This window comes from Carcharodon carcharias, chromosome 13 (genome assembly GCF_017639515.1).
Source record: "Carcharodon carcharias isolate sCarCar2 chromosome 13, sCarCar2.pri, whole genome shotgun sequence".
NCBI lineage: Eukaryota > Metazoa > Chordata > Chondrichthyes > Lamniformes > Lamnidae > Carcharodon > Carcharodon carcharias.
The window spans coordinates 91,168,563-91,181,066 of NC_054479.1; positions in this window are offsets into that span (position 1 = coordinate 91,168,563).

Consider the following 12,504-nt stretch of genomic DNA (forward strand, 5'->3'; position numbering starts at 1 on the left):
GCCCAATTATCTTCAGCTGCTTCATCAATGACCTCCCTTCCAGGGTATGGTCAGAAGTGGGGATGTTCGCTAATGATTACACAATGTTCATCACCATTCGTGACTCCTCAGATGCTGAAGCAGCCCATGTCCATATGCAGCAAGACCTGGACAACATTCAAGCTTCGGCTGATAAGTGGCAAGTAACATTCATGGCCCAAAAGTTCCAGGCAACGATCATCTCCAACAAGAGAGAATCTAACCATCTCCCCTTGACATACAATGGAATTGCCATCAATGAATCCTTCACTATCAATATCCTGGGGGTTACCATTGACCAGAAACTGCAATGGACCAACCATAAACACCTGACTTTATGAGGAATAAATGCCATTGATAAAGCTGAATAAAATGTCTATTTAATACTTTTGCTGCTTCTTTTAACCAGTGTTCTGTTGAAAATAACAGCGCAAGTACTAATATTATTTACTATTTTGCTTTTGTGTGTAAGGAAATACTTCTGTTTTCCATTTGACACATTGATCCCTGCAAATAAGCCCATACGTTTGATGAGCAGAATCACTAGTATAACCTTATATCTCAGACATAGAGGTACTCTGTATTTGTATAACTTGGCAAAGTACTCAGTGTTACTTTAGAAAACTGTAGAGCCTACTCATGTTTTGACAGAAATGTACTTTTCTGAAGCTAATACAATTAAGGTTGACCTTTGCAGATCCCTAAAGGACAATGGTAATGACGCACCTAGAATCTGACAGTTTACGTTTACAGATACTTCCATTGGCAAACATAAGCAATCAAAACTCAATGCTGTTCAATGAAAGGAACATTCACATTTTATGTACTTATTGTCATTCTGTGTATATAGATAAACAGTATGCGGAAAATTGATAAATGGATCAGAAAAGTTAGTTCATAACTGTGAATGATAGGAAAAGGCAGAAATAAAATACTTGAAAACTAAAGATAAAATGCACTTTTCATATAGTCGATCAGAAAAATAAATGTATATTACAATGTGCCTTTATTCTTCAAGTTTAAACAATGAGTTTGTTGTAAAATAAAAGCTACATTTTATGTTGTGCAAAAACACTTTAAACAAATATATTCCTCCATTTTATCAGCACACATGACTGTTATTGTATGGATTGGTGTTCATTTGAGGTTTACTTTTAAAAGATATATTTCATGAGATTCTTTCCCATACAACCTCCGTTTTAGAAACCAGCATAGGGCCACCAAAAAGTTGATACAGAGGAAAAATATAATATGAGAGTAAACTAGCCAGAAATATAAAAACAGATTGTAAGAGCTTCATAAATATATAAAGAGGAAGAGAGTAACTAAAGTAAACATTGGCCCCTTAGAAGTAGAGACAGGAGAAGTTATCATGGGGAATGAGGAAATGTCAGAGGCATTGAACAAATATTTGTGTCTGTCTTCATAGTAGAAGACACAAGTTTCATTCCAGAAGTAGGTGATAACCTATGTGCTAAAAACAGTGAGGAAATTAAAGAAATTAATATCAGAGAAAAAGTTTTGGCAAAATTTAAGGGACTAAAATCTGACAAATCCCTGGCACCTGATGGCTTATACTTTGGGGTTCTAAAAGAGATAGCTGCAGAGAAAGTGGATGTTATGGCTATGATTTTCCAAAATTCTTAAGGCTTGGGAATTGTCTCATTAGATTGGAAGTTGGCAAATGTTACATTGTTTTTCAAGAAAGGAGGGGGAGTGAAAGCAGTGAACTACAGGCCATTTAGCCTAACATCAATTGTTGGGAAAATGCTGGTATCTATTATTAAGGAAGTCTTAACAATGCACTTAGAAAATCAGAGTATGATAAGAACAAGTTAAGATTGTTTTACTAAAGGGAAATCCTATTTAACAAGTTTATTAGAGTTCTTTGAGGATGTAACTATTAGGGTAGATAAAGGGGAACCAGAAGATGTAGTATACCTGGATTTCTAAAAGGTGCCACACAAAAGCTTAATCAGCAATATAAGGGCTCAGGGAGTTGGTGGTAACATTTTAGCATGGATAGAGGATTGGTTAATGGATAGAAAACAGAGAGTGGGCATAAACGTGGCTTTTTCAAGTTGGCAGGCTCTGAATAGTGGAGTGCTACAGGGATCAGTGCTGGGGCCTCAGCTATTTACAATCTATACTAATGACTTAGATGAAAAGACAGAATGATGTGTTAAAGTTTGCTGATGATACCAAGTTAGGTGGGAAGGTAAGCTGTTGGGATGACACAGAGAGGCTACAAAGAGATATTGACAGGTTAGGTGAGTAGGCAACAAGATGACAGATGGATGATAATGTAGGGAAGTGTGAAGTTATTCACTTTGGTCATAATAGAAAAGCAGAATATTTTTAAAAGGTGTAAAACTTGTTGAGTATTGATGTTCAAAGACACTTGGGTGTGCTTGTACAAGGGACACAAAGTTAGTATGCAGATGCAGCAAGGAATTATGAAGGCAAATGGAGTACAAGGATAAAGAAGTGTTACTGCAATTGTAAAGAGTTTCAGTGAGACCACATCTGGAATACTATGTGCAGTTTTCATCTCTACATTTAAGAAAGGATATATATGTATTGAAGGCGGTACAGTGAAGGTTCACTAAATTGGTCACTGAGTTGAAGGGGTTGTCTTATGATGAGAGGCTAAGTAAATTGAGTTCATATCCTCTGGAGTTTAGAAGATTGAGATGTGATCTCACTGAAACCTACAAAATTCTGAAGGGGCTTGATAGGGTAGACACAGAGATTGTTTCCGCTGGTTGGGGAGTCTAAAACAGTGGGGCATAGTCTCAGGATAAGGGAGCGATCATTTAAGACTGAGCCATGAGGAGAATTTACTTCAAAATGTTGTGAATCTTTAGAATTCTCTACCTCAGAGGGCTGTGAATCCTCCAGCATTGACTACAGTTAAGGCTGGGATTGATGGATTTTTGGTCCCTCAGGGAATTAAGTGATATGCGTAGTAGGCAGGAAAATGGAGTTGAAGCCCAAGATCAGCCATGATAGCATTGAATGGAAGAGCAGGCTCTACAGGCCTTACGGCCTACTCCTGCTCCTATTTACAAAAACAAAAACAGAATTACCTGGAAAAACTCAGCAGGTCTGGCAGCATCGGCGGAGAAGAAAAGAGTTGACGTTTCGAGTCCTCATGACCCTTCGACAGAACTTGAGTTCGAGTCCAAGAAAGAGTTGAAATATAAGCTGGAACCAGCTTATATTTCAACTCTTTCTTGGACTCGAACTCAAGTTCTGTCGAAGGGTCATGAGGACTCGAAACGTCAACTCTTTTCTTCTCCGCCGATGCTGCCAGACCTGCTGAGTTTTTCCAGGTAATTCTGTTTTTGTTTTTGTTTTGGATTTCCAGCATCCACAGATTTTTTGTTTTTATCCTGCTCCTATTTCTTGTGTTTCCCTAATCTAACCTATTGCAGTGTGGTTCTCTTGTTTTTATGCTAAATCTTTGGACCTTAATCTTTATCATATTGTTGTCACTAGCCCTGAGGTGCTCACCTACATTTAATTCATGTACCGGTTCTGTTTCATTACTCGTAACCTGAAAATCCCTTTATCTTTAAGTGCACTGCATGATGAAAGAATCTTGTGCACATTTCAGGAATTCCATTCTCTCTTCTCTATTTACTCCCTCCCAATCAATGAGTTAGGAATCAAAATCTCTGAGAACAAGATCTGTTAGCCCTAATCTCTCTACAGGTTACCTTTTCCTCCCCTTATTATGGGATCTGTAATACTACCCTACCAATGTAACAATTTATTAACTTTGCTCTCTGATAACATTAACTTTGTCTGAACATATTTCTGTGTACTCTCTATGGCACTTTTTCTCCTTCACCAAGTTTGCTACTCCTCCTCCTCACTTACCTACTCTGTGCCTTATAAAATTATTATAACCTGATATATTTATTTTTCAGTTTTGCAGTTTGCAGTCAAATTTCTGTTCATGCTAGTTAATCTATATCTTCTTGTGTCAAATAGCTTCTAATTCACCAAATTCATTTAGCACAATATGAATATTACCATATAGGAACTTTTTTTTGCTTCTATTTTCTATTTCTATTGTATGGTAGCATGTTGGGGGAAGACAGTGGTGTAGTAGTAATGTCACAAGACTGGTATTCCAGAGACCCAAGCTAATGCTCTGGGGACGTGAGTTCAAACTCCACCATGATTAATTAATACATTTTTAAAAATCTGGAACATAAAACTATCAGTTGTCATAAAAACCCATCTGGCTCACTCTTGCCCTTCTGCTGTCCTTACCTGGTCTGACATACATGTAACTCCAGATTCACAGCATTGATTTATCCCATGAAAGCATAAACTTTGTCTTAATATATTTTCCAACTGGTCAATTCAATTTTGTCCTCTACACCTTTATTCCTTCTGTATGCTAAAATTTTGCTAAATTCTTTATTGGTATAGTTACCTCGTTTATTTCTATCTTCTAACTTGTTTGTTCTGATTGCTTAATTTCCATGCACTCCCCTTCCTTTTCAATGGCTCCTCCATATTTCTCTATTTTGCCATTTCTTTGGCTCTCTTAGTTCAGATGCGGCTCATCCTTAGGGAACATTGCCTATCTTCCCTGGATCTGGTGTCAATACCTAATGAAAATGCAACTGTCTCCCTGATCACTTTTTTAACCATGTTCTGAGCTTTCTAATGTACTCTAGTATGTGTTGTGGGAATAATTCAGAGATTACCATCTACTTCTACAATTGTTTTATAATGTCCTGTTGGATGGATTTTGGGCCTTTCCTTTACTGATGGTTGCCTTCCAGATGAACCACTGAAATTGGCTGCTCTCCCTTACGTCCCAACATCCAAATACCAGTAGGCAACAATACAACCAGGAACTTCAGTTTGAATTGCAAAAGAAAGTGTCCACCCTCTAATTATCAAGCCTCCTATTCTTAATGCAGTCCTAACCAAATTGCTAATATCACTTTCTAGTTCTAGTCATTTCTAGTTCTGTCGAAGGGTCATGAGGACTCGAAACATCAACTCTTTTCTACTCCGCCGATGCTGCCAGACCTGCTGAGTTTTTCCAGGTAATTCTGTTTTTGTGTTGCTAATATCACTTATCATGTGTTATCACTAATATGTCCCTGAGCCATCTTGTGTTTGTTGGTGCCATTGTAATCCATTTGCTGGCCCTACCCAGAGACTTCATCCTCTTCCCAGGAAGCCAGTGCTTCAAGCTTTCTGGAGAGGGTAATTTAATCTGGGTGCTTCACCTCACTTTCCCTGACCTATGGATACTTACCATTCTCATTATTTTCCAGATTTTTAAAAATGTATTAATGCTAGCTCCTTGGCTTTCAGTAAGATGAATGTCTTCTGAAATGTTTACTCCAGAAACCTCTCCCCCTATCCGATATGTCAAATTGTCTTCTGTTCCACCTCAGTTTTTGAAATCGCTAGCCCAAGTAATCTCAGTCAAAGACACTTTCTGCTATTCAAAACTCCAAAATCCTGCTGGAACCACACATCACTGTCCCTTTCTGAGCTGTCTTTCTTAGCTACAACTCAATTAACATTTATAGTAAGATTATATTTTTAATCTATATAAATTCCAATTAAACTGCGCCACCCCTCCTCTGTCCTCTGCTCTGAATATTCATTCACCAAACTGCCATTATGAAAATATCATTTTCACCTATGGTGTGGTCTCTGTTTCAAACTGAATGCTCTTGCTGCTACATCTCACATAGTGCCGATTATCTCACCATTTACATTTATGGTTTAATAATTCCAACACTGAATTTTAGCCAGAAGCTTTTTGATGCTATGCTGTCAATGGCTATGAAAGTAACAAATTTGCTGTAGGACTGAATCTATCGATATCTGCAGTTAGCCAGAATTGCCAATGCATGTTTAGACATTTTTATTTTTTATGTGACACATTTTCTGAAAATGTAAGCTGATAATGTTGCTTTGAGGGAAACAGGGCATCTTGGACTTGAGTGTACAGTACAAGCAATTGTGTATCTCTTCAATCAGGTTAAAGATTGTGAAATTAACACCACAAGGACTGAGAAATGTATGAATTAGAATGATTGAATTCAATGCAAAAATCAGGTGCAGAAGGAAAATAAAGAGAGGGATAGGAAAATGAAAACAAAAAACTGCGGATGCTGGAAATCCAAAACAAAAACAGAATTACCTGGAAAAACTCAGCAGGTCTGGCAGCATTGGCAGAGAAGAAAAGAGTTGATGTTTTGAGTCCTCATGACCCTCCGACAGAACTGATTGAATGTTAGAAGAGGGGTGAAATATATGCTGGTTTAAGGTGGGGGGGGGGGAGGTGGTGGCGGTGGTGTGGTTGTAGGGACAGGCAAGCAGTAATAGGAGCAGATAATCAAAAGATGTCACAGACAATGGAACAAAGAAGTGTTGAAGGTGGTGATATTATCTAAACGAATGTGCTAATTAAGAATGGATGGCAGGGCACTCAAGGTATAGCTCTAGTTGGGGTGGGGTGGAAAGACTGCCTGGCAAACAAGATTTAAAAATAATGGAAATAGGTGGGAAAAGAAAAATCAATATAAATTATTGGAAAAAACAAAAGGAAGGGGGAAGAAACAGAAAGGGGGTGGGGATGGAGGAGGGAGTTCAAGATCTAAAGTTGTTGAATTCAATATTCAGTCTGCAAGGCTGTAAAGTGCCTAGTCGGAAGATGAGGTGCTGTTCCTCCAGTTTGCGTTGGGCTTCACTGGAACAATACAGCAAGCCAAGGACAGACATGTGAGCAAGAGAGCAGGGTGGAGTGTTAAAATGGCAAGCGACGGGGAGGTTTGGGTCTTTCTTGCGGACAGACCGCAGGTGTTCTGCAAAGTGGTCGCCCAGTTTACGTTTGGTCTCTCCAATGTAGAGGAGACCGCATTGAGAGCAACGAATGCAGTAGACTAAGTTGGGGGAAATGCAAGTGAAATGCTGCTTCACTTGAAGGGAATGTTTGGGCCCTTGGACAGTGAGGAGAGAGGAAGTGAAGGGGTAGGTGTTGCATCTTTTGCGTGGGCATGGGAAGGTGCCAAAGGTAGGGGTTGGGGAGTAGAGGGTGATGGAGGAGTGGACCAGGGTGTCCCGGAGGGAACAATCGCTACAGAATGCCGCTGGGGGGGTGAGGGGAAGATGTGTTTGGTGGTGGCATCATGCTGGAGTTGGCGGAAATGGCAGAGGATGATCCTTTGAATGCGGAGGCTGGTGGGGTGATAAGTGAGGACAAGGGGGACCCTATCATGTTTCTGGGAGGGAGGAGAAGGCGTGAGGGCGGATGCGCGGGAGATGGGCCGGACACGGTTGAGGGCCCTGTCAACGATCGTGGGTGGAAAACCTCGGTTAAAGAAGGAGGAGGACATGTCAGCGGAACTGTTTTTGAAGGTAGCATCATCAGAACAGATGTGATGAAGGTGAAGGAACTGAGAGAATGGGATGGAGTCCTTACAGGAAGCGGGGTGTGAGGAGCTGTAGTCGAGGTAGCTGTGGGAGTCGGTAGGCTTGTAATGGATATTGGTGGACAGTCTATCACCAGAAATTGAGACAGAGAGGTCAAGGAAGGGAAGGGAAGTGTCAGAGATGAACCGTGTGAAAATGATGGAGGGGTGGAGATTGGAAGCAAAATTAATAAATTTTTCCAAGTCCCGACGAGAGCATGAAGCAGCACTGAAGTAATCATCGATGTACTGGAGAAAGAGTTGTGGGAGGGGTCCAGAGTAGGACTGGAACAAGGAATGTTCCACACACCCCATAAAGAGACAGGCATAGCTGGGGCCTATGCGGGTACCCAAAGCCACACCTTTTATTTGGAGGAAGGATAATAAAATAAAAGGTATGGCAATGGGTACCCGCATGGGCCCCAGCTATACCTGTCTCTTTATGGGGTGTGTGGAACATTCCTTGTTCCAGTCCTACTCTGGCCCCCTCCTACAACTCCTTCTCCGGTACATCGATGATTACTTTGGTGCTGCTTCATGCTCTCGTCGGGACTTGGAAAAATTTATTAATTTTGCTTCCAATCTCCACCCCTCCATCAATTTCACACGGTCCATCTCTGACACTTCCCTTCCCTTCCTTGACCGCTCTGTCTCAATTTCTGGTGATAGACTGTCCACCAATATCCATTACAAGCCTACCAACTCCCACAGCTACCTCGACTACAGCTCCTCACACCCCGCTTCCTGTAAGGACTCCATCCCATTCTCTCAGTTCCTTCACATCCGTCACATCTGATCTGATGATGCTACCTTCAAAAACAGTTCCTCTGACATGTCCTCCTTCTTCTTTAACCGAGGTTTTCCACCCACGATCATTGACAGGGCCCTCAACCGTGTCCGGCCCATCTCCCGCGCATCTGCCCTCACGCCTTCTGCTCCCTCCCAGAAACATGATAGGGTCCCCCTTGTCCTCACTTATCTCCCCACCAGCCTCCGCATTCAAAGGATCATCCTCCGCCATTTCCGCCAACTCCAGCATGATGCCACCACCAAACACATCTTCCCCTCACTCCCCCGGCGGCATTCCGTAGGGATCGTTCCCTCTGGGACACCCTGGTCCACTCCTCCATCACCCCCTACTCCTCAACCCCTACCTATGGCACCTCTCCATGCCCAGGCAAAAGATGCAACACCTACCACTTCACTTCCTCTCTCCTCACTGTCCAAGGGCCCAAACACTCCTTTCAAGTGCATTTCACTTGCATTTCCCCCAACTTAGTCTACTGCATTCGTTGCTCTCAATGCGGTCTCCTCTACATTGGAGACCCCAAACGTAAACTGGGCGACCGCTTTGCAGAACACCTGCGGTCTGTCCGCAAGAAAGACCCAAACCTCCCCGTCGCTTGCCATTTTAACACTCCACCCTGCTCTGTTGCCCACATGTCTGTCCTTGGCTTGCTGCGTTGTTCCAGTGAAGCCCAACGCAAACTGGAGGAACAGTACCTCATCTTCCGGCTAGGCACTTTACAGCCTTCTGGACTGAATATTGAATTCAACAACTTTAGATCTTGAACTCCCTCCTCCATCCCCACCCCCTTTCCATTTCTTCCCCCTGTTGTTTTTTTTCCAATAATTTATATTGATTTTTCTTTTCCCACCTATTTCCATTATTTTTAAATCTTGTATGCCGGGCTAGTCTTTCCACCCCACCCCCACTAGAGCTGTACCTTGAGTGCCCTGCCATCCATTCTTAATTAGCACATTTGTTTAGATAATATCACCACCTTCAACACTTCTTTGTTCCATTGTCTGTGACATCTTTTGATTATCTGCTCCTATCACTGCTTGCTTGTCCCTACAACCACACCACCCCCCCCACTTCTCTCCCCCCACCCACCTTAAACCAGCATATATTTCACACCTCTTCTAACATTCAATCAGTTCTGTCGAAGGGTCATGAGGACTCGAAACGTCAACTCTTTTCTTCTCTGCCGATGCTGCCAGACCTGCTGAGTTTTTCCAGGTAATTCTGTTTTTGTGAGGGAAAGGAAGGTTGGATTAAGAGCGAGAGATAAAAGATAAAATAACACAGAAAAGACAATTTTCTTAAATTTTACATTTTAAAAATATTCCAACAATGATATCCTGAAGGAAGGACACTCCCAAACATGTATTAATTCATTTTCAGTGACAGGTTGTTTGGCAATAATCAACATTTATCACACCATTAATAAAGGTCCTAAGATTGAAGTTTGTATCTACTGTGCAAATATAGCAACTTCATGCCATTTAGTACGTCAATGGTGAGGCAGACAGCAAAATGCTTTTCTCGCACGGATAACAGTGGAGTGGTAAATCTCCGATAGCAACCTTGGCATCTCACATTTATATTCCTGGGATAGGAGGGTTTTCCTATGAGAAGAGGTTGTGTAGAATGGGCCAGTACTCTTAAAGTTTAGAAGGATGAGGTGATCTCAAGGAAGGGCAGAACTGGGTGTTAAATATTCCTGTCTACAAGGTGTTTGGAAAAGAAAGGAAAGGAGGGTTGGCAGTATTGGTTAAGGAGAGCATTGCAGTGCTGGAGAAAGTGGATGTCTCTGAGGGTTCAAGGACAGAAACAACTTAGCTAGAGCTAAGGAACAAAAAGGGAGCAATTACATTGCTCAGTGTAGTATATAGACTGCAAACTAGTGAGAAGGATATAGAACAAATCTGCAGGGAAATTGCAAGAATTATAGAGTAGTTATAATGGGGTCTTAATTACCCAAGTGTAGATTGGGACAGTGGTAGCTTAAAGGGCAGAGAAGAGCAAAAGTTCCTAGATTGTGTTCAGGAAAATTTTCTTCAGCAGTATGTGTCCAATCCAACAAGAAAAAAAGCACGTTGGACCTGGTTCTTGGAAATGAGGTGAGCCAAGTAGATCAAGTGCCAGTGGGGGAACATTTAAGAGATCATTGTATTGTATGATTTAGGGTGATGAAAGAAAAGGACGATAGGTGATCCAGAGTAAGAATAATTAACTGGGGGAGAGCTGACTTCAATGGGGCAAGAATGGAACTGGGCCAGATAGACTGGAACAAAAGATTGGCGGGAGAAACTGTAGCTGAACAATGGGCTACCTTCAAAAAAAATCGGTTTGGGCACAGGCAAGGTATATTCCATCGAAAGGGAAAGGTAGGGCAAACAAGTCCAGAGCTCCCTGGATAAAAAGGAAATAGAAATTAAGATAAAGAAGAAAAAGTGCGCTTATGACAGGTGTCAGGTTGAAAAAGCGATTGAGAACCACAAGGCATACAGAAGGTTTAGAGGGGAGGTGCAAAAGCATATGAGAGAAGCGAAGAGGGATTATAAGAAAAGACTGGCAACCAACATAAAGGCGAGTCCAAAATTCTTCTATGGGCATATAAAGTGCAAAACAGTGGTAAATGGAGGAGTAGGTACAATTAGGGACCTAAAAGGGAATTTACACATGGGCGAAGGAGCCATGGTTGAGGTATTAATGAATACTTTGCATCCGTCTTTACCAACGAGGTAGATATTATCCAGGCTATGGTGACAGACAAGGAAACTCTGTTACTAGAAGGTTTCAAAATTGATAAGGAGGAAGTGTTGAATAGACTTTCAGTACTTAAAGTTGACAAGACACCGGGACTGGATGAGATGCATTCAAGGATATTGAAGGAAGTGAGAGTAGAAATTGCAGGGGCACTGGCCATAATTTTTCAGTCTTCCCTAGACTCAGGGGAGGTGCCAGAGGACTGAAGAATTACAAACATCATGCCACTTGTTCAAAAAAGGTTGTAAGGATAATCCCAGCAATTACAGACCAGTCAGTTTAACTTCAGTGATCGGCAAGATTCTAGAAACAATTATTCAGGATAGAATTAGTAGTCACATGGAAACACATGGGTTGATAAGGAAGAGCCAGCATGGATTTCTAAAGGGGAAATCACGTTTAACTAACTTGCTGGAGTTTTTTGAAGAGATAACAGAAAAGGTCGATGAGGATAAAGCTGTTGATGTGGTGTACATGGACTTTGAAAAGGCATTTGATACAGTGCCACACAACAGACATGTGAGAAAAAATATTGCTCATGGAATAAAAGGGACTGTAGAAATGTGGATACAAAATTGGCTGAAAAATAGGAAGCAGAGGGGTATGGTCAATGGATATTTTTCAGGCTGGAGGAAGGTTTGTAGTGGAGTTCCCCATTCCCGGTATTGAAACCCTTGCTCTTTCTGATATATATTAATGATTTAGATCTTGGTGTGCAGAGGATAATTTCAAAGTAGGTGGATGATACCAAGCTTAGGAGTGTTGTGAATTGCGAGGAGGGTAGTGTGGAACTCAAGAGGACATAGACAAATTAGTGGGGTGAGCAGATAGCTGGCTAATGAAGTTCAATGTGAAGAAGTGTGAGGTGATGCATTTTGGTAGGAAGAACATGGACAGGCAATATAAAATAAGTGGTGAAATTTTGAAGGGGGTGCAGGAGCAGAAAGACCTGGGTGTATATATGCATAGATCATTGAAGGTGGCAGGACAGGTGGAGAGAGCAATTAATAAAGCATATAGTAGCCTAGAATTTATTAATAGAGTACAAGAGCAGGGAGGTTATACTGAATTTATATAAGATACTCATTAGACCTCAGCTGGGATATTGTGTACAGTTCTGGACACCACTTTACAGGAAGGATGTGAACACACCGGAGAGAGTGCAGAAGAGGTTTACAAGAATGGTTCCAGAGATGAGAAACTTCAGTTATGAAAATAGATTGGAGAAGTTGCAACTGTTCTCCTTGGAGACAAGGTGGCTAAGAGGAGATATGATAGAGATGTTCAAAATCATGAGGGGGCTGGACAGAGTAGATAGGGAGGAGCTGTTCCTGCTTGTGAAGTGATCAAGAACGAGAGGGCACAGATTTAAAATGATTTTCAAAAGAAGCAAATCTGATATGAGAAAAAACTTATTCACGCAACGAGTGGTTCAGGTCTGGAATGCATGGTCTGGAAGTGTGGGGGAGG